Genomic DNA, 22,086 nt, shown 5'->3' with positions numbered 1-22,086 from the left:
GGGGTTTTTTGTTTGTTTGGGGTTTTTTGTTTGTTTTGTTTTGTTTTGTTTTGTTATTTTCTGAATCATACTTGGAGAGAGGATAAGCTTTGGATTTTTTGGTTGGTTTGTTTGTTTGAATTTCTGAGAAGGAGCTGGTAGGGATCCGTTGTTATTAAATGTGGCTTGAGTCTGAGTGGTTCATATTGTAGCCTCTGAAATAGGTAAGAAACCTCTCTCCCTCAAGCTATGAATAGTTTTCCCCCAAAGGTCTGTTTCTTTGTGAGCCAAACTTCAAATCAATTGGAAAAGAACTGCAGTAAGACTTCTGCATATACATGGCTCTGCTGAATTTTTGCATTCCTTAGATATGATCTAAAACTATGTGTACAGAGTGTTTATACACTAGTATATATCTGCAAATGTAGTGTTTACTTTATGTAGTATTTCCTTTTTATGACTTTTCTAAACTAAACTACTTACCACAACTGACATAAATTAAATGCATAAAACCTGCAGTTTGGTTTTCACTCCAGCAGTTCAGTTTGAGGGTTTATATGCATGTGAGCAGGTAGTAGTCACCCATCTCATGACCTGGCTCACAGGCTAAATCGCAATCTGAAAATAGGTAGTGTCTGAAGAAATGATCTCTGTAATCTCTTAATACTGGTTTCTTTTGACTGCATCGGTCCACAATGCAAAAGAGAAGACTGTGTGACCATATTTCTACTCTTAAGTCATGTGAGAGTAGTGGAGAATGATGATGTAGAGGAAGAATAAGGGCAATAATAACTTTGGGAATAATTCTGCTTCTGTTCTTTAGTTAGTAAGGCTTCCGAGGCATCATGCACAAGCCATTTTGCTTTGTGTGGGTTGACCCTGGCTGGCTGCCAGATGCCCCCCTAGCTGCTCTTTCCTCCTTCTTCAACCAGACAGGGACAGAAAATAAGATGGAAAAGTTGTGGGTCAAGATAATGACTGGGAGATCACTTGCCAATTATCATCATGGCCAAAAGAGACTTGAGAAATATTAATGTAATTTGTTACCTATTAAAAATAGAGAAGGATGGTGAGAAAAAAATGACAAAACACCTCCCTTCAACCTACCCTTCTTCCTAGGCTCAGCTTTGTTCCTTTTTTTCCAATTGTCTCTACCTCTTCTCACCCACTCCAATTTGTGCAGGGGAGTAGGGAATAACGGGGATTTTGGTCAGTTCACAACACTTCTCCACTGCTCTTTCCTTCCCTCTCTGCCACTCCTCCTCCTCCTCACGTTTTTCCCCTGCTCCTTGTAGTGTCTTTTCAGATGATGTGTGCAAAAGCCAAAGTAGAATTGGACGCATCCTCATGCAGCAGCAGAGGTGAGTGGGACAGAGCAATCTCCAGGCACTGAAGGCCATTAGAGAAATGTTTAAAAGTTGATAACTTATCTACTCTAGATATCAGGGGCTGTTTTTTCTAGTTAGTCCAATGGAGACAAATAAGCTGTTTATAAAAGCTTTTGCAAGTCATATTCTTAAGTAATATTTAGGTACAAAGTCTTTAAAATTATGTAATTGAAGTGCATCTTATAGGCTCTTCATGTCAGTGTCTGTACACAAGCAATACTCCAAGCACATACTAACATTTCAGGCGTCATTGTACTCCAGCTAGAGAAAGTGCCTCTGAAAAGGCCATATGGGGGCTTTTCATACCATTCTTCTTCTTCTGATGCTTGTTCATACTTTATTATATTTTAATTGTTTCTGTAAAGAGAGCACAAAAATCTTATGATTTTGAAGTATTACTCTTCAGGAATGTTTTCCTTGCACAATGTCTGGTTACCTGTATGTGGTATAAATTCAGGCTGATTGCAATGAAAAGGTGGTAAATCCACGTCATTACCTATGAAGTATTTTGCAAACTCCTGTTAGAGTGGATAAGGTTTTTTACCCAAAGTACAGGAGTACTGTAAGTTACCAATGCAGTTTTGCTGAGGTAAACCAAGCATTTCTGAGCATGTGGATAGTGTTTGTAATAATATATGAATAGTGTATGATTAGTGAGGAAAATGTTTACTGGTTTTGTGGATTACTTGTCTGTGGAAGAAAGTTAGCCTTCTGAAAACTGGTCAGTTTGGAGTGAAAGACCATGCTTGCTTTGAAGCCACCTCCTTTTTCATTAGAATCCTGCACTACTGTTTTATGTCTTTGACTGTGGGAGCCATAGGCATTCCTAGAGACCTTTTATGTCTTTATCTTTCATCACTCACACATTAAATGTCAGAATACAGTCTTTCTTTTGAACCTCTGGTTTATTTTCAATTGAGTGGAGTACTGGGTGAGGAGACAGGAGAAAATTTCTGAGATCTATAGAAGCCTACTGGAAGCAAATAACTTACTTTAGACATGTTATTCTGGTATGTGATATACTGGGACATTACTTTTGCTGGCTTCTGAAATTCTAAAGCTGACTTAGCTCTGATAATCTGGGCAAAAGGATTTCAGACGGGATGTAAACAATCTTGGATGATCGGTGTTGAGAAACACTAATCAGTCACATTTTCAAGTTCTACTCTGACGATTTGATATCCATGTGTACTGTCCCTTGGATGAAACAACAGGTATCAGCTGAAAATTTCCACTGTCTCCCCTTATGCTGACTTTCTGTAGCACCTCTTGGGAGTCCCTGAACATTGTTTACTGCAGCAGATGGAAGTGGCTTTACAACCTGAAGAATTAATATCAAGAGACAACCCTATAACTTTAAATCCCAAAACATACTGTAGCAACATGTCCAAGTGGGAAAAGATTTTGGTTTACAGTGTTTTGTTATAAATAGCAACAATTATGACAACAACAGTAAGAAGAGAGTAGTGCTGGCAGGAAAAGCATGTGGGGTGAGAAGGTCTAAAAATGGAAACCCAGTGATTTTTGGAATGTGCTTTTGATTAAAAATCTCCAGCTACCTTAAAAAAGTTATTTATCTGATGAGTGTCTTGGTACTTACCTTCTACTTCCAGTTCAGGGAAACCCATGCCCTAATATTCCTTTTTTAAGAAGGCAAAGATTGTTTGTGCTTTAACATCCTGCCTATAAGCTAGGAGGTGGAATTTCTGATCTTGCTTAAGAATTCATGACTGAATTTTCCAGTCACATCCCTGAATCTTGTCCAAAACTACCTGATAACTCCTGACCCCATATTCATGGCCAGGCATGCCAAATTGTGCAGCCAGAATCAGAGCCTGAGCACAGATCACTCATTTTCCCCTCATGAGACTCCAGTATAATGCAGCAATGTGCCTGAACAGCAATGCAGGATATGTTGCTTTTTGAAAGGGAAAACTATTCAAGAAGTTATGACCACAGTGAGCCCCAGTGAAGATGTCCAAAACAGCAAGGCAAGTGGAATTCAGTTCTCAAAGACCCTGAGTTCCTGCGTTTGTATTTTGTGAGGCATTTCAGGATTTCATGGCTTCCCACTGCGATTAATTGCCGAGTCCCCAGACAGTACTTTCTCTCTGTGAAAGACAACCATCCCATATACTTATTCATGTGAGGAGAGTTTTATAGAATATAGGACTGTAGGCTAGAACACCAGCTGTTGGGCTCTACTGAGGTGTGCAGCATCATCTGTACTTAGTTTGATTACTTTTGCATTCCTTTAGATTTGTTAACTCTTCAGATGCCCTACCTTATTGTCCGATTGACACTCAAGTTGCCTTTTTCCTTTTCTAGTTTTCAGTCCTTGCTATATACCTTATGGCAAATGATCTTTTCTTGCTCAGGCTGTCTGTAGGTTTGGCTACTGTCTTCAAAAACACTGTAAAATTAATGCATTGAGCCTGATTTATAATAAGAAAATGCCTTGTAATTTCTATGGCTATAACTGAATGAAGGCAGAAACTCTTTAGAAGGTAGAAATGATGGTGTGCCATGTATTTCAGTTTCTTTAGTAGCTATGCAGGAGATGGATGAACAGAAATACTCTGGTATCCGTAAGCAGGCTTTGAATGAGGCAATATCTTGCTTCTAATGGTCCGTTGTGTTTGTGTGATATATTTTATACAGGTGCATGTATATATGGTGCCTGTTGCCTAGACCCCTGTAACTTAGGAAATGGAGGCACTTTCTTTGCAGTTTTTGAATTAAAGATGATCAACATGTTACTGTGGACCGTTGTTCTCATTACTGGGCTATAGCTGACTTTCGAGAGCAAGCTATTCCTTGCAAGAACCTATTGATACAGGGAATTAACTAACTAACACTTAAAGAACTAACACTTAAAGAACTAAGGAGCTAACACTTTGAGAGCTAAGCCGTAACCCACAGTACAATTGCCTAGCCTTGCTTAGCTTTGTGTAATTTATTGCATGAGAAACAGGAGTTCGCTGATGACTTCACAGGCCTTGCAAAGATAAAAAACCATGGGTGCACCCTTGGGTGAACTAGATAGCAGAAACTTGGGCACAGGACAGGAGATACGCCAGTTCTAACCAACTCATCAGTTTGAGTCCCAGCCAACTCAGCACACCAGGCCAGAGGTAAAAGCATACAGTGAAGAAGACCTTGGTTCACGATCACTGCGCAGGCGCAACCAGGAGGGACCAGAGGTGGAGGCTATGGAAATGATTTCCTGGAACTCATTGTAATAAGAACTGCCTTCCCGGGGACAGGTTATGAATATGTATAGGTGTTCCTAGAACTTTCATGAATATGTAACACTTCACAACATTTAGCCAAGCTCACAGCTACTGGAAATTTACACACGTCTTAGGTGGAATTATTCCCCTGTGTGTCCAGCGCTGTAAATAAACATACCTTCTTTACAATCTCGCAAGTTGTAAAGTCATTTCCGCACCTCACTAAAGTCTGAATTAACTTCAACAACCACCAAAATACTGCTGCCTAAAAGCATTTGACTGTCTCCCATTTCTCTACAGTGAACACAGTGCTGGTATTGTGCTTCAGTAGCTGTTTGCATCTGTTTCATAATAGTGAGTGGCTTACTGCAAAGGAGTCAATAGTACTCTGAAGCCATAGTATACTCCTGCCCCTTGCAGCATGTTTCCTGTTGTGGGTTACATTGATGTTATCATTTTGGCTAAGAAAGTATGCTCTAATTAAATAATTGCTGGTTTTCACATCACACTGCTGAATCCCAGTACTTTGGATGTATCAACACTTAACTATGTGGTGAATTGAAGGACTGTATTTGATCTCTGAATTTTCTTTGCTTCATGATTGTGACATATGTTACGTGTCCAATATGTGCATGACATTTACTTATTAAATGTATTTGAGAAAGAAATCTTACCGTAGAGCACAGTAGCACCCTGTCAATACTAAACTTTGCTTTCACTTTACCTTACAGATGGGAAGCTGGAGGGAATGAGAGAGGGTACTCCAGAGACCTCTAGACAGCAAAAGTAGGCAATAACTTGTTGGCTTTTGACCATCAGTCTTGAATTGTACGATGTAGAAGGCCATTGGGAGAGAAGGTCTTTCTGCGATATTGAATGGTCCCTTTAATAGGTTTGGGTAAATGAAACTAAGTTTAGGAACACAGAAAAACTCCAGGGAGCTTATTTGCTTTGATTGCTAAACCTTTTGAAGTGTGCTTATTGCTGTAAGGAAGGAAATCTGGAAAAGGTCAAGTATGAATTAGGTGAGAAATACAAAAAGGAATTGCTTGAGATGGTCATTAAATAAGACAAAAATGAGATTCAGGAATAAATGGAACAGTATCACTGTAAAGGTGAAACACCTCAGAATAAATCAGTAAAGACAGTTAAACTGCAACGAGTCTATCCAAGACGCATTGATTTTGTAGAGGTACAATTCCAGTCAAGTGAAACTGATATTTTTCAAGAACCTTATATCCAAGTCTACATGCCTGTTTGTGAAGACCTTGTAGAGACTAAAGGTCAGTTGATCTGTCTCTGTCTACTGTACTTATGTATTTCTAGCACAACCATTGCCATCATGTCTAGGCAGTGGGAAAAATTATCAATATTATTGTCTCTGGTGTTGGGGAGTATCTAAAGCCCTGCTACATTAGACTCTGTTGAGTGACTGATACAAAGACAGCCCCAGCTCCTGGCAGCTCATGATCTAATGTGTTGGACAAGGAGATAGCAATGGGTGAATTATCAGATAAGCAGGAAACAAAAGGCATGGTAATGGCACCTTCTAGCAGTTGGAATAGTATTCAGTGTATCCACTGGTGGCTGCAGACTAGTATCCAAAGTATCAAGACGTTTGTCTGAGTAGGGACCCATCTCATATTCTTCAAGCATGCAGCATTCGGGAGTATCAGAGAAATGCTCTGGGACCTTTCTGATGCTCTGTTGCTTTGCTGCCTGCTTTGAATGGGAGAAGACTCAGAGTCCTGCTGATCCTCTGAATTAATCCAAACACAAATTACAGGTGTATTTCTTGGGCTTTTATCCTATTTGTCCTCTTTTTTTTAATAAAGAAAAAGGCCACCAATGTGAAGCAGATAACTGCTCTGAAGGGGGCTCTGGGACTCTGGGAATAATCACAGAGATAAAAACAGATTAGTACAAACAAAATCTGCTGAGCATATTATTTAGGTCTTTGTAATATTTGCCTTTTGAAATGTAGTTTTGTGTGGGTAATGTTAGTATCAATATTAATATCTGCTGAAATGAACAAAACTAACAGCATAATAGAAAAAATAAATGTTAGCCTGTACAATAAAGTTTTCAGTGGTGAGTGTCAGAAGGCCGATGGAGATCTGCAAGGACTGGTTGCATATCTGAATTTTAGACTGGTGCCACTGTTCTGCTCAGTCTGTCATTGTTAGTTTCTTGCTTTCTTTCCTTTTTAAAAATCTTTCTCTACGCAGTGGCAGCTGAACATTCGGTGAAGAACGTCTTTAGTTTGTGTCTGCATGAATCTGCGTATCTGGTTTCAGTACTTAATTGTCCGATATCTTCAACAGAAGATACAATAACTCTTGTTAAAATGTGTCTGTTTTCCCTCTAACTGCAAAAAAAAGTACATGCACTTGCAAACACTTTAAAAGCGGAAGCAACCTTAAGAAGTTATTTACAACAGAAGACAGGGATCATATTTTGTTTTTCATTTTGGTTTGTTTTTACACAGGAGATCTATGTTTATATCCACTCAGCAGTCTGGAGATGAAAGAAAATGCTATATAGCTCTACGGTTGGAGCCAAATGCAAATGCTCTGTCTTAGAGTAGGTCTCCAGTAAGAGCCCAGAGCTAAGCTACCTAGGCAGCCGTTAGCAGGGAAGTTACACATGAGCAGTACCTGCCTGCTTGGGGTGGTGGATATTGGTTCTGGTGACAAGTCCACCATTGATAGCTGGTATAATATTAGATCAGATGTGCTTGAACATGCTGCTGTCACCCTGAATTACAGTGTAGATCTGCTCTGACAAGGCAACACCTCATCTTTAATGCCCGCAAGAGGTTTAGCTGAAGCATCCCCTTGTGGTCTTGAGCTGCAGGCAATTGCTCAGTGTCTGACAGCTCCAAGTCCCTGTAAGGTATGGCATGTCCTCAAATTGGCCCAGTGCTCATAGCTATGCCTTCCCCTGCCAAGTTGCAGGAGGAAATTTTGCAACTCTTTTCCTGATTGTTGTGACAGGGAAATCCACTGTCCTGTGGGGTCTGGAAGCTGCATATGGTCCCTGATGCCATTCTGGGAGCCTTAAACCAGGGCCTGCATACCTTTGCCTGCAACCTTTACAAAGTAGAATTGTGAAAGAAATGGCTGAGGGGTTGTTTTCTCCAGTCATCTCAGTAGGAGCATTTTATTCTGTGAAATATGGGTCCAGAAGCTGCAGCTGGTGTAAATCAGTGCCTCCCCTTTCAACAGACTAAGGAGATACTGCTTTATATCGGCAGCTGCATCTTGTCCTGAGTTTTCAGATTAGGATATTATGCATAAACACAATGAGCTCTTCTCCTCAATGGTGTGGGAAGTACACATTTTGACCCTATTGACCTGAAATCTATTAGTAGTTTTCAGCAATGACACACTTCATATAAATGATAAATGACTAGTATTACAGAATGCATTAATTTTACACTCACCTCTTGGTAGTTATTTTCTTGCAATAAAACTATATCCTGATTTTGGGGAAATGAATAAAATCTTTAAAGAAAAATGAGCAAAGGTCATAGAAATGCCCTGGTACAGTTGTCAGCCTCTGTGTGTTGCACTTATCTCTAGCAATAGCCTAATAAACACACCAAGGTGACTCCGTCTTCCATTAATTATCTCAGGCTGAAAGGAGAGGATAACCTACCTTGCCCAGATATCTCGTGAGGGTATTTAATTTTTCTGCAAATTCCCTTAGACAGAATTGTGGTTGGTGTGGAAGGAAATCCTCCCCGCCCTGCCCCGCATTTTCCATTCTTCAGGCACTTTGTTATGCTTTGCTTTTAGGCTGCTGTTCTTTTTTCTTGCCTTAGACGTTGGCCTCAGCAATGTGGCCAAACCCTGCCTGGATCTTAGGCTTTTCAGGCAGCTGGCTTTAGGCAGACCGCTGCCCACCTGGCCTTCCCACTGTGGCCCTGTCCCTGCCTTTGGTGGGGCATTTCTGCTCATCAGCCATTGACTCTGGTAATTGCTACTGGCTGTGAAATTTCCTTAGGCTTTGCAAAATATCATGGTGACACAAGAACCTTATCTGAGTGCCAAATCCGGCCCTGGGGATTCCAGAAATGGCTGCTAGCACAGGCCTTTCCCAATTCACTTTCTGTGGCAGCATCCCAAGATGAGGCAGCAAGTTCATTGCACTATGCTGCAAATGCTGTTTCATGTTATGTTGTTTACAGTTCTGTAGTTTGCTTCTTTACTGACAGTTTCATCACCTTCTATAAAGCTTAATTTAATTGTTCTTTAATTACTTATTTAGATTAACATATAAATCTCAGATGGAAGCTGTAAGCAATATATGTAAGGCTATGAATGTCACAAAATGTTGTTTCTTTCTAGTTTGATGTCCCCCTCTGGGGTTACATTAGGGAAAACTTTCGCTGCTTTTGTAAAGATGTTCAGGAACGAGAGGAAAGCTTCATGCTCCTAAAACTTCTTCCATGGACAGTTCTCTGGAAGGAGCAGCATGGAGAGAATAGCATATTTATTTCTAGTTCTCCAACCACTTTCTACCAGAGCATGTATTACTTTGCGTTACTTTGGTGTTTTGTCAAATTATATGAAGAGAAGAAATCTCTGGTCTACCTAACATATGAGGTATTATCTGAATACTGTCAGGACCACAAAGGTTTCTATTTAAAGACATCTCTTTAAATAAACTACATATCCTACTTTGGGAGTGAGCCAAAGCAGAAACGTTTTTTACTGGAGTTTTTATGCAAGGTCCTGTGTTATAAGCAGTTGCACTGAGCTCTGCCTCTTTGCCCACCTCCAGGCTCCTGAGAGTGATGGAGATTATGGCTCACTTTCATAGCTGGCAAGGTGCTCTTCTCACCTCCTCCTGTGCCAAGTGGGTGTGGGAAATCCTTGCAGTCATTTTAGACTTTCAACATGAATATTTAATGTCTTAGTATATGTTAATTTAAGTGTTTTTCCCTTCAAAGATGATGCACTTCTACATTTCAAATAGATTTCTATTTAGAAAATGTACATTATATATAGAATGAAACACAGAGAGATATTCATCATAAGTGAAGCTAGCATCAGCAGATGCTGTGTAGACCACTGTTTTCAACTAGATGATATTCTTCTCTATTTTATGCGGTTTTGCTTTTTTCTTTCCTTTGCCTTCTTGTCTAGGTTGTAGTCTGTATTTTGCCTTACCCACTTTCTGGTCCATTTTCCTTCTGTGACCTCTTGTATGCAGAATAGAAAGCCATTAATATTAACCTGTTGACTGAAGGTTTTAAAGCCATGATGTTTGTAGGAATTCAGAAATGAGTAATATCAATTTCCCAGCTGCTATTGAAACTGCATTTACAAAAAAAAACCCCAAACGAATACACCTGACCTTTTCATGAGATTTAAAAATTATTTTTGTTTAATGCCTCTGTGCAATTCTGTTTATTAGAAGACTGTACGAAAAGCTTGTACAGATATTATGAAGATGTTCCTTGGTCTTCTGAGGCTCTAGACCCCAATAGCTTCTACAAGTTAGAGTGGAATACGGCTATTTTTCTTCCTCCTTTTTCTACATCTCAGTCTTGCTTGGTTAGTGACTACTGAGAGAGCAAGAGCTCTGCACTGGTGCTTTTCTCTCTGGCTTATGCAGCTGGACACTTAATTTTGCTGGGGGCTGCGCCTCCAAGGCCAGTCTCATCCAGAGAGAAGTGGTGTAATTCAGTAATGAAACATGTCTTGAAGTAGTGCATTAGGACTGAAATGTGTATTAAAATATCCTGACTTATATTGTTAATTCCTTAAATTACCTAGAGAAGGAATTTTGAAATATGATTTACCCTTTCTACTTGTAATCTGGCTTGTGCTTGACATCTATCCATCCTTAGCTAATGAAAGCAACCAGACCCTTTTGCTTCCATTTTCAGACAGTTTCTGGGCAAGTTTCACTGTCAGTTTTTCACACACAAGTCAGGTGCCATAGCACCAGACTGACAAACCCGGGGTAGGTTTTGCTTACTTTAAAATACGCTTTTGTTTGTAGTTACTTCTTAAATATCTGTAATTATCTTGTATTGGCTCTGACATTGTTCTTTTTCACAGAACCTTATTTTGGGGCTATGTTTCACTTGGTGGTATCTCTTTAAACACCACACTATGCCTAAGGAAAAGATGGGAAGACAGATGTTGTACTAACCTCCAATGATTGCTTTCTGATTGCCAGTCTAGTTGTCTTTCTTCAGCCATTTAAGATTGCCATATGGACAATCAACAGTGATGATCTTTGTTAAAGTACCAGAAGTGAGGTGCTTCACCTACACATATATTCAGGGGAGGAAGAGGGATCTGAACTCACTTTGAAAATATATGAAACTGCCAGAGTTCTGAAACTGCTGATCATTTAAAATTGATGAAGGCAGCAAAATGAACAGAAAGCTTGACCAAATATTGGCCCTGTTGCAGGTTCTGTATGTAAATTACCTCAGAAATGGAGAGGTCCACAAACTTGCTACATTTTGGTTTCTTTTCATGTAAAAATCTCCACGATTGTATGTTATTGCTTGTGAAACAACAGATTAATTAATCAGAAAGGCCTTGGAAAGCTCAGTTATAAAGAAGTTATTGGAATTAATTCTCATTGGGTAAGTCAGGGTCTGATTTGATATCTGATGCTTGTTATGTTAGGAACGAGATGTTTTTGGTAACATTTACTTTTCTAACAGTAGGAATCACAACGATTTAAAATTCTTCAAATCATACCAAAGTGCTTTGCAGCAGGCATGGAAAACAAGACAAAGAAATTCAGTCATTGAGGCAATGATGAGTTTTCATTTTGGATGGCTAACTGTAGTATGTTCTGAAGTAAAATGCACTACACTTGCAAGAGCAGCCAGCTTCACTGGGCTAGAAAGTGAGGATCTTTATTCATCTGCCCCGTCAGTGCAGCACAGGCTGTCGCTGTGTCTCAGCACTGTTGAAATTTCCTTTAGTGTATCTGTACCCTCCGGCTGCAGCTGTGGATTTGTGGATTTTGCTATATTTATTTTGATCCCCCCAAAGAAATTAAATAAAATTAGTCACTAGCCCAGATTGTCCTATTTTGGAAAAGATGCCACATCTTTCTCTCTCTCCCTAATAATGTTTTATGATTCTTCAAGGGTTTGGTGGAGTTGTAGATCATGTTGTATATCATTCCTTGATTAAAAACAGGTCTTCCGCACCACTAGTTCCATTTCAGTCTCCAAATTCATACCATTGACATAGGTAGGGTAGTAATTAACCTCTGTAGCCTGTTGTGAAATCCAGGAACATCTTCATTTTATTGTGCTTTTTATCTGATACTGTTTTTAACAATGTCTGTGCTATAGAAAGTTATATGGAACTTTCTGCATGAATGTATTTGTCATCTCAGAGGGACAAAAAGTCATCTAGTTCCTATTAGCTGAAATAGTCTGTGCGGTTCTCTGTGGTCAACAGCTGGATAAGACATGGAGAGTACATTAGACAGCTTTATAATTAAATATCTTCATTGCATCTAAAACACATAGTAGCACTTTCTTGCTAATAAAGAGAAAGCACACTGCAGTCAATGTGCTGCAGATACCACATTGCCACCGTGATATCAGGCCTCTGGTAGGCTGTTGTATGAGTAGGATAGGAAGAAAATGTGTTTTAAAAAGTAACGCTTAGCTGTGATTTTGCAAAGTGTTATCCTATTTATTTTAAGTGTCATGTAATTATCAATTCATTTACTACCTATTGTAATACCATGAATCATAATGGATATATTTGCATAATAGGTAAGTATCACATGAGCTCAATTATAATTCAGTATTAGCTAAATGTACCATGAAAACAAAATGTTTCCCATAAAGGAAGGCTGGGGTTGATATATGACCTGTCTTATACATGGTGTGTCTCAAATGCTGTCAGGGGAAATTGTTCTGTTTGTGGACTTGCTCTCAGAGGGAACTGTTTTGCAGACCTGAACTTCATCCATTTTCTCTCCAGCCTCCCAGTTTAAACGCTGTTCTGCTCTGCCAACCTTACAGATGAGGACATTGTACACAGCACACTGAGATACCTGTCCTTGCTGTTTAGCTGATGTGCCAGTGCTCTGCTGGCATGGGGCAATCTCTGCCCAAAAGACTGAGTTTATTGCTCTGGAGATACTCCAAGACCTGCACAAGCTGTGCTGGATAACTGTGAACTGAGCAGTGATTGCACTGGGGTCTTACCTCCAGATGATTGCCTCAGCTCTGGGTAGGTTTCTTTAAAAATCTGTTTCCAGACATAACATATTTTAAAATATAAAGATCTCTAAAATGACATATACTCCTTCTAGTAGCCAGCTCTGTATCACTGGGTTGGAGAGTATGATACGAGCAGGCTCCCAGCTGCTCAGTTACATGGTTTGCTCTAGTTATCCTCCATGTCTAGAGCAGTCTGTGCTCTCTAGTGCTTACTCATCATCACAGTCGATTGCCTCTTCTCTCCTGCCAGTGTTTAAACCAAGAAGTTCTCACTTTCAAAAGCAGGTACAGCCTGTTGATATATGCTCTACATACATATACCTAGCTCGAAGAACAGTTCGATGTTCTTTTTACTAAAGAAAAGTTTTATCTGCAGTCCCTGGTTTCTGCATAGCCTGGCATTGCAGATATTGCTTCGTCTCCACATTCCTAGGGAATGATCACAAATGATCCAACAGCCCTTGCAGGGTTTAGACCTTTGGTGGGAGGGAACAACCCTGCACTTGCACCAATAGTTAGCAGCAGTTCAGAGGCCAGTACTACTGCCCGAACTTTCCTCTTTGCCATCTCAGAGCTGCTTCTCCTACCCCAAACACTCTCTGCTGTATCCTGTCTTTGCTGTTATTACATGAAGATTTAAGCGAGCAGAAATGAAACGTATATCACTTTGCTTATAGAGTAAGTGTCCCTTTCAGCTTTGGTTTAATGTATTTTGAAGACATGACCTTGCAATAGTAGGGTGGTTAGAATAACCTAAATCTGAGCAAAATCTGGTTTCTGAGAAAAATCTGAACAGCTCATACCACTCATTTACTTCACTTAAAAGTTCAACATATTTTCTATTGCAGAAGCAAGACTTACTCATGCAGTTTCCTGAAAATGATCATTGTGTGAATTGTTGGGTCTATAACAGATGTGTATAATCCCACTTCCCACTCTTTGAATGTATCCCATTTCCATATAGAGTTTGAAATGTGTACTTTCTGGCTAGTACAGTTGATTTTTACTTGTTGCCTGCAAGTTAGATTGAGGATACTGAAACTGAAAAGCATAAAAAGAGAGTTATTTCCAGAAATACAGTGTAGTTACTATTACTTCAAGGTTTATTTAGCCTGGTCTACATTCAGGAGGCAGCAGTGCAATGGCAAAATACTAACACAGTTGACAACACTTAATTTGTTTGGACTCATGTCACCATTGGCTTTACAATGTGAAAGGAGAACTACATCGCAGGAATTGATGAAGTAGTGCCACATTTGCACAATACTGCAACTCTTTACAGTCATTTAGGGCAAGCTTTCCTCCTTGATATATAAGGTAAAGCTTCTGAGTTTAATTTGTGCACCCTAGCCAGTGTGCAATTAAAGTTATCCTCTCTTAGTTATAATTCAGTTTGGCCAGCTAGAAAGCAAATGGGCAGTGGAAATGGCCCGGTGTCATTGCTGGATTTATATAAAGTTAAAGGTGTTCCAAGGGACAGAAAAACGTGTGTTACAAGGGCTCCACATGATATTTATACAACAGACATTCTTGCCAAGCATAGAATTGGTAATACCCTTAACTGGGACAAGCACTGGACCTGATAGGGTGGAGTTGCCTGTATAAACACACACAGGATGGTATATCTGGCAACAGAACTACTCTCTAGTGAGAAGACTTATTCCAGTTTCTGTATTTTCATTAGGCAAGCTTGTCAGGGACTAGCACCCCCAAAGGAAGCGACTGTTGTGAATTTGGAAGAAAATGCTTTGTCTGTAATGGAGATAGCTATTTCTGTTTCCATAGTTCTCTTTGGCTTGCTGCTAACTAACAGGTGGGAATTTCTGGGCTTAGTTTCTTAATGGGAAGTTTGCAAATAAGGATTAAGAGAAAATGAAAAGCTGGAGTAACCATGAATTTCACAGGGGATTATTCTGTGGTGTTTATATTCAGTATATTATTTCAATTTTCAGCATGTTACTTTGAAATGCCCCTTAAATGTGTTTTTGTTTTGTTCTGGTTTTGTTCTAAATAGATTTTTATAGGACAACTGCTTATACAGGTTGATCATAGTTCAGAGCAGCCTACTGTGTAGGAATCAAATCCACTAGATGACTGCACTTGCACAGGAAATGTAGTACTAAACCTGGTCATAAGCAGGGCAAAAAGCACTGAAACTAGAAGACTTGTTACCATGACGGTTTTTGCGATGTGACCAAAGTTATTGTCATGTTTGTACCAACTACTGATGAATCTCTGAAGAGGATCATCTGCCACTGGATAATGTGCAGGGATCATCAGCTCACCTTGCATGAATTGTTACTTGTCTGCAAGTGATGGGGTTACTACCTGTCAGGGGTGATGGGATCTTTCTTACCAGCTGTCGCCTTGCACTAGATTTCCAACAAAGGCACGAAGAAAGTGCAGATCTTCCTGTTATTATTTTTACTACACTATAGCCTCTGGGAAGGGCAGAGCTTGCAGCATGTTTGAATCCTAACTACAATATATAACTTACGCTCCCTTTCCGATGAAAGCACCGATGTAAACTGTCCAGTCACTAAATGAGAGGAAAAGTAACAGGACTGTCCGAGGGATCAGACCCTGGGAATTAAAAGCTTCTTCACATGCCATGTGATGCTTGGCGTAATTTTTACTGATCCATAAAAAGTGAAACTATGCCAAAAAAGGTTCCTTTATGACTGTAATTATGTGCTTTTTTCCTCCTCTATAGTCTCTCTTTAGTATTCAGTATTGCTGTTAAATGTTTTGAAAATCATCCTGAAAACTACGAAGCAGTGTCTTCTATCCACACTATGGCTACTGTGATGCTAATCTTTAGTCTGCTAGCTGGGGGTCAACTAAATTAGTACTAGGTGACAGTTCTACTTTCTTATCTTTTTTTTGCCTTTGGGGAAAAAGAGAAAGTATCTTCTTCCACTGGCAGCTGCTGCCTCAACTGGAAATTTCTGTAAGTTGCTTTCATTTGTTGACAAAATAGTGCTATGACCGTATAGACATTCCAAAACGGGAATCTACACATTTTCATTTGGCATGAGTCTTAGAGTAGGACAAAGCAAAAAAATGAAGAAATGACTGCACGTGGTTTTAAGGTAGGTCCAGGCATTGTGGATGATCATTCTGTACTTTCACACAGTATTTATTAAATGCACTAGTTCCAATAAAGGAAAGCTCATTTTGCATGTATGACTTAAAGCAAATAGAAGATGGTGATTGTTCATTTGACACACTAAAAATGCAGATTTGTTTATTTGTTTCCAAAGCTAAGCTTTATGTGTGAGTGAGAGCACTTTTAAATTCTTTGTGTGTTTTCAAAAATGCCTTTTCCTTCTGACATTACAGCTGTGAGGCATGTCACACTTGGACATTTTTCACCTTAGCAGTGACCTTATTAGTAACTTCATAAAACTATATCAAGGATGTTTAGATTCTTGTCTTCATTAAGTTTCTATGCAGTGCCATTTGTAAATGGCAGCTACAATGAAAGTGTACAGGAGAAGCTGTTCTTGTCTGCCTGATGAAGTTTCTTGTTTGTCATGCAGTTCCTATTGTGTTATGTTGGTTTTAGTCTATGGGTGGCAGTCACTTTCTAAATTTCTTGTGCAATGTTTCCAGTCTTTCCTGCACTAGACTTACCAAATTTGCTGTTAGTAACATGCATCAACAGGCAATCGATAAAATCAGAGCTAATTACATAATGTGTTTTTTTAAAATCTGTCTGCAGCACAAGCAGATCTTAAATGAAATCTAATGAAGTGCATCATCTTTTAAATAGGGGTATGCCCCAGGATTTTATACTGGACAAACTCTGCACCACAAAAAGCGATTTCTGTAGAGGTTTGCATGCATGGAAATAATGAAATAATCATGCAAGCAATACATATTTGACCTAAACTTGAGCAGTCAGTACTGATTTCATTCAAGAAAGGAGAATTTAAACTATGCGCTATAGTGGAAAACCAACACAGAAGGCATATAAAGTAACATCTGCCTATTTTTTTTTCACTTGATCTACTAATAAACTCATGCAATAAGCCTCTATACTGCTACAAGCGAGTTTCAGCTTTATGACTTCTTCCTCTGTATTTTTCAGCAACGCTAGTGACAGGCAAATCTCAGTGATTTGGGGCTGCGTCTGTTTTTGAGATAAGAAGTAAGTGGGCACTGAATCTCAAAGCTGGCTGTCAGTGAGAAGAACCAGTGAGAAATAGAAGGGGAGGAAAGTCCTAAATTCCCCTGAAATCAACAGAAAAAGTGGATTGGTGCTCCCTCACAAATAACAGTAAATGTCATGTTGTGAGTTAGGTATTGCAATGTGCTATGCTTTTGCTTTCTCAGAAAACTTGTGATCTCTATGGGCTTGGGATTCTTTCTACTTACCACTTGTGTAAAAACTGCCACCACTAAACACTTAAATGTCATGAGCTAGATCCTGGGTATCATGCAGGTGAGTCACTTAGATTTTGGGAGGGGAAGCTGGAACACATTTGCTTACCATTTCTTTTTGGATACCTAAGAGTTCACATTTTTTAGCCATTTCATTTAGCTGCTTTTCCCTAAATGTGTTTCCCTAATGGGTTTTTTTTGTTTGTTTTGTTTGGGGTTTGGTTTGTTTGTTTGTTTGTGGTTTTTGTTTTTGTTGTTGTTGTTGTATTGTTTGGTCGTTTTGTTTGTGTGTTTGTTTGTTTTTAAAGAAAAGGCTTTCAATTCCAGGTAGTTACATCAGTTATGTACTGGGTATTTTTAATGAAGACTCAATTATCCATAGACTCAAAAATAAATTCTCAAGTTTTGGTACCATTGGAAAATTGAGAATCCAATCAGAAATTGAAGCCAGAAGATCATGTTACATGGACTTACAGTCATTTCAGTTGCTTTCAACTGAGAAATTTCAGATATAAATTAGGTTAACTGTGAAAACAGAAGAATTACAATATGTATCCTACACATAAGTTTAACAGACCAAAACCATAATCAGCTGAAATGAAATATCAAGATAAGCCTTCTTTGCTGTAGTGTGTTTCCCATTTTGGCTGATTTTGGGACAATTTACTAAATGTTTTCTTAAAAAGGAGATTTTGTATCCCTAACTTTTTTGAGACAAGTGGAGAAATGGCCTCTGACTTCAGCGTAAGGAGCAGCACATTAATAGTGAGTCGCCTTAAAAATTGCACATCAATGTCTTGGCTACGCTGTTGTGTTGTTATGAGTTATTAACTGGCCTCACCTCTGTTTGCTGAGCCAGTGATAAAAATGTTCAAAAAGGAAAAATAGCTGAGAGTAAATAACATTCAAAAAAAAAAGTTAAATAGTTTTGAATAATCACCTTTGTGTTCATGAACAATGATCAGTGAACATAATTATCACATTAATAAGAGAAAAATCATATCTGAATTTTTGAACCCCAATTCGCTTTGTGGAGATTTTTTCATTATTCAGCTGGCCTTGTTTTTTCCCCCGGGAGTGGAAATTGCACCTTCATAGGTATCATCCTGTTCTTTTTTGCATTTTGATAACCATCTGAAAGGCTATTGGAATTATTTGTCATTCCTGGGTGCCTAAAAGTCTGTCTTCCCCAATATTCAAGCCTCACTGAATCTGGAATTATAACTCATGAAGTGCAGAAGCTTCCAAACATTGGTGCAGACTTTCAACATGCAAAATAATGTTCCTTCAAGTTATGGCATGTCAGAACTATCTGGGGCCAGGGAAAAACCAAACCAAACCAACCAACCAACCCCCCCAAAACCAAAACCAATCAACAAACAAAAAATCTTTCAGGAGAAGTCATTTTGAATGAGCTTTTATCTGCTACAAATAGAGCACCCCTTAAAAAGCTATGCAGAATGAGTAAGCTATGAGTACCCTGGGATAGTATGGTAGGTTTTTCTGAAAGAGGAATAAATAACTGCGTCAAGCGTTTGAAGGAAACTCAATTAGCTACACTACTTCTATATTCGCATTTGTCCACATCTCGTGTCTCTCACTATCTGCAGTTGGCCTGATTGTCATTTCTACACAAATTATATCAATTTGTGCCTCAAGTATTTTTTATAGCTTCGTGTTCCACAGCAGAGCAAATCTAGCCTATCTGCTCCAGCCTTTATAAAGCCTGCCCTGTTTCCCTTCTCATTCTGTCTTTGAACCTTTATTTCAGTCTCCTGTGTCCATTTTTCTCTATCACAGAAGTTTCCTCTCTCCTTTTTCAGCTTTTCTTGTGCTTGAAACAATCCACCTCTCTTTTCTATACCTTAGAAAACTTAACTTTTACAGATTGCCATAACTCAAAGGACTCCCCGTCAGCTTAGCAAAATCTTGTGCGGTATTTCCAGCCTGCTCAAGTTCATAATCCATCTGGTATGTAGGGATTTTGTCCCTATTCTGGCATTCTTCAGTTATCACCTGAGCTTTTCAGTCTTGTTGCCATCAGACCATGTCTCACCTTTTCTCCCTCTATAGGTGAATTGCAGAATGTAAATACAAGGTAGCAACAGTGGCCACAAGTGACTTTTTTAGGAGGAAACAAGAAACATCAGTGGTAGCACAGCATCTTCCTCTTATCTCCCTTCAGCACAGCCAACAGACTGAATCTTCAATGGAAGGCAGATGGAAGCAACAAATCAAATTATGAAACAAATATATCTATATATTTTGGATTAATTTTTATCACAGTATTTTTAACTATGGAATTACACTACTAAAGATCATGAAGGCATTGTCATAGGAACCTGTCTCTGCTATTTCCCAGTTTGTTGCCTTTCATCACAATCAAGGCATTGCACATAATAACTAATCAGATTCAGTGAGCAGAAGTTCTGTGAGGCCACTTTTTAATCAGAAATAGTGAAAGATTTAAACATTTCTCTCTCTGTTCTACACGGTGACATTTTGAAATGCTCAAAGGGCACACAGGTCTTCAGCTCCTGGTGAAACTCCATGAAAATGTGAAATGCAGCTCTGATTTGTGTTCTTTATGGTGATTAAAAAAACCCAAAAGCTCTTGCCATTATTTATTTATTCCAGATCTGTATTTTTAATTTGCTAATAAGAAAATATGCCCGTCAGTGCCACTCAGAAAAAAATCCCTCTAGGAACTGCACCAGCAGAGCTGAGGGCACACACCTTCGAGTAATTATATTTTATTTAAGCAGAATATACAGACATCCTTTAAGATCCCATTATTATGTGTGGCTAAATAAATGCAGTGATTTCATTTATATTCCATTTAATTTGTTAATTATGTGGGTTTCAGAAATTGCCTGTACCTTCTCTGTATATGCTTTTCATGCATATTTGAATTATTTGAATACTGCCACTTTCCAGGATTATTTTGTCTAGAAGATGTTTTCTGCTTACTCATAAAGGCATGAGTGTTGAAGAAGGCTGATGACCAGTTTCTTATACCCTCAGAGAAATGTGTGAGTCTGAAAATGCTGTAATTTGCTACCTCAGTTGAAATAAAATTCATTATTTTTGTAAAGATTACACTTAATATTTAAAGTTCCGCACCCTGAACTTGACTCAGCGTTTAGAAAACACTGGAGCCTGGAGAAGAGGAGACTGAGGGGAGAACTCATCGCAGTCTACAGCTTCCTCACTAGGGGAGGAGGAGGGGAAGATTCTGATATCTTCTCTCTGGCGACCAACGACAGAACCCACGAGAATGGCATGAAGATGTGCCAGGCGAGGTTTAGGGTGGTGTCCTGGTTTTGTTGAAAACCAGTTCCTCTTTTAGTGAATTTCCCTGTCAGCTAATGTCTTCTTACTAACTGCAGTTTTCCTGAAAGTTAGGTACATGTTTTGGTAGACATAGCAATGGAATGCAAGGTCATTGATAATGATGCATCCCGCGAGATGTGTAAGCAGGAGGTGAACTGAGAATTGACCAACTAAAGTATTCCATCCCATTCACGTCATACTTCATATAAAAGTGGGGGATCACGAGGATCTTGTCTCTTTTCCTTATGGCTGACATTGGGGGAGGACCTTGCGAGTTGTCCCTGCGAACTGAGGCCTAGTGACAGACTGGATCCAGCTCCGGTTGGCTGCAGAGTCCAGTCCAGGACTTTGGGTGCTGGCCCTACATCTGCAGGAGCAGTTGCCGGGACTTTCGAGATTGGTTTTGTATATTTTGTATTATTTTCTCTGTTTTTATTAGTAGCATTAGTAAAACATTTTTAATTTTTTCCAGCTCTCTTCTCTCTGTCCTTCTTTCCCTCCCAATCACCTGTCCTTAGTGGGAAGGGGGGAGAAGGGGGGCTGAAGGGGGAAGGGCTGGGGAGAGGAGGTTAACAATACATCTGCCATGGTTTTATTGTCACCCCGCAATCAAACCACGACAGATGGACATTAGGAGGAAAAGATTCCTCACTCAGAGGATTGTGGAGCACTGGAAAAAGCTCCCCAGGGGGATAGTCACAGCTCCAAGCCTGACAGTGTTCAAGAAGCAATTGGAAAATGTCCTCAGACACATGATGTGAACTGTGGGGTTGTCCTGTGTAGGGACAGGAGCTGGACTTCATGATCCTTGTGGGTACCTCCCAAATCAGGACATTCTATGATTCTATGGTGATTCTATGAAAAAACAGTGTAAGGAGCAGAGGATGTATTTGTGCTTAAACAAGCCATATGTCTGAGGACATGAGTTGCAGCGGTTGACACTAGTTGAAATATCAGAAATAATAAGTCTTATGATTATATTTTTTTAGACCATTAACACAGGCAAACATCTTTCCTTACAGATGGGCTAAGACAACTTGAACAGTTCAACAAAATCCTTCTGCATTACTTCATAGGTTTGGAAATGGGAGGCTGCTATGGCACTTAAGCACATCTGAAAATGTCACTGTGGATGTTAGAAGTGTAAGGTAAATCTCATTCTAATCGAAACTTGGCTGCCTCATACTTGTTTCCTTCTCTTCTAGTCTCTTGCAGTTAGACCTCACTATTACTAGAGCTTTCTCACCTGCAATAGAAGAGTATATTTGAAATCTGAGGAATCTGTATTGCACCTGGATATAATGCCAAAATTATCTATCTAGAACCATCCTATTTTTTCTCTTATTCTGCATGCTGTGATCACAATTTATTAGAAAAAACAACATTCTGTTCGAAACAGTTACATATTGAGGAGAGGTTTAATGGCTTAGATTACCAGATTTCTGAACATATCCAAAGTAGGTTGAACCATTAAACCTTAAGAGAAACTTTCCCCCTTTTTTAGCTTCTCTTGTGCTTAGTGCGAGCTAATTCAGTAATGAAC

The sequence above is a fragment of the Caloenas nicobarica genome, chromosome 3 (assembly GCF_036013445.1).
Source record: "Caloenas nicobarica isolate bCalNic1 chromosome 3, bCalNic1.hap1, whole genome shotgun sequence".
Taxonomy (NCBI): domain Eukaryota; kingdom Metazoa; phylum Chordata; class Aves; order Columbiformes; family Columbidae; genus Caloenas; species Caloenas nicobarica.
Note: the sequence above shows the minus strand (reverse complement) of the source record.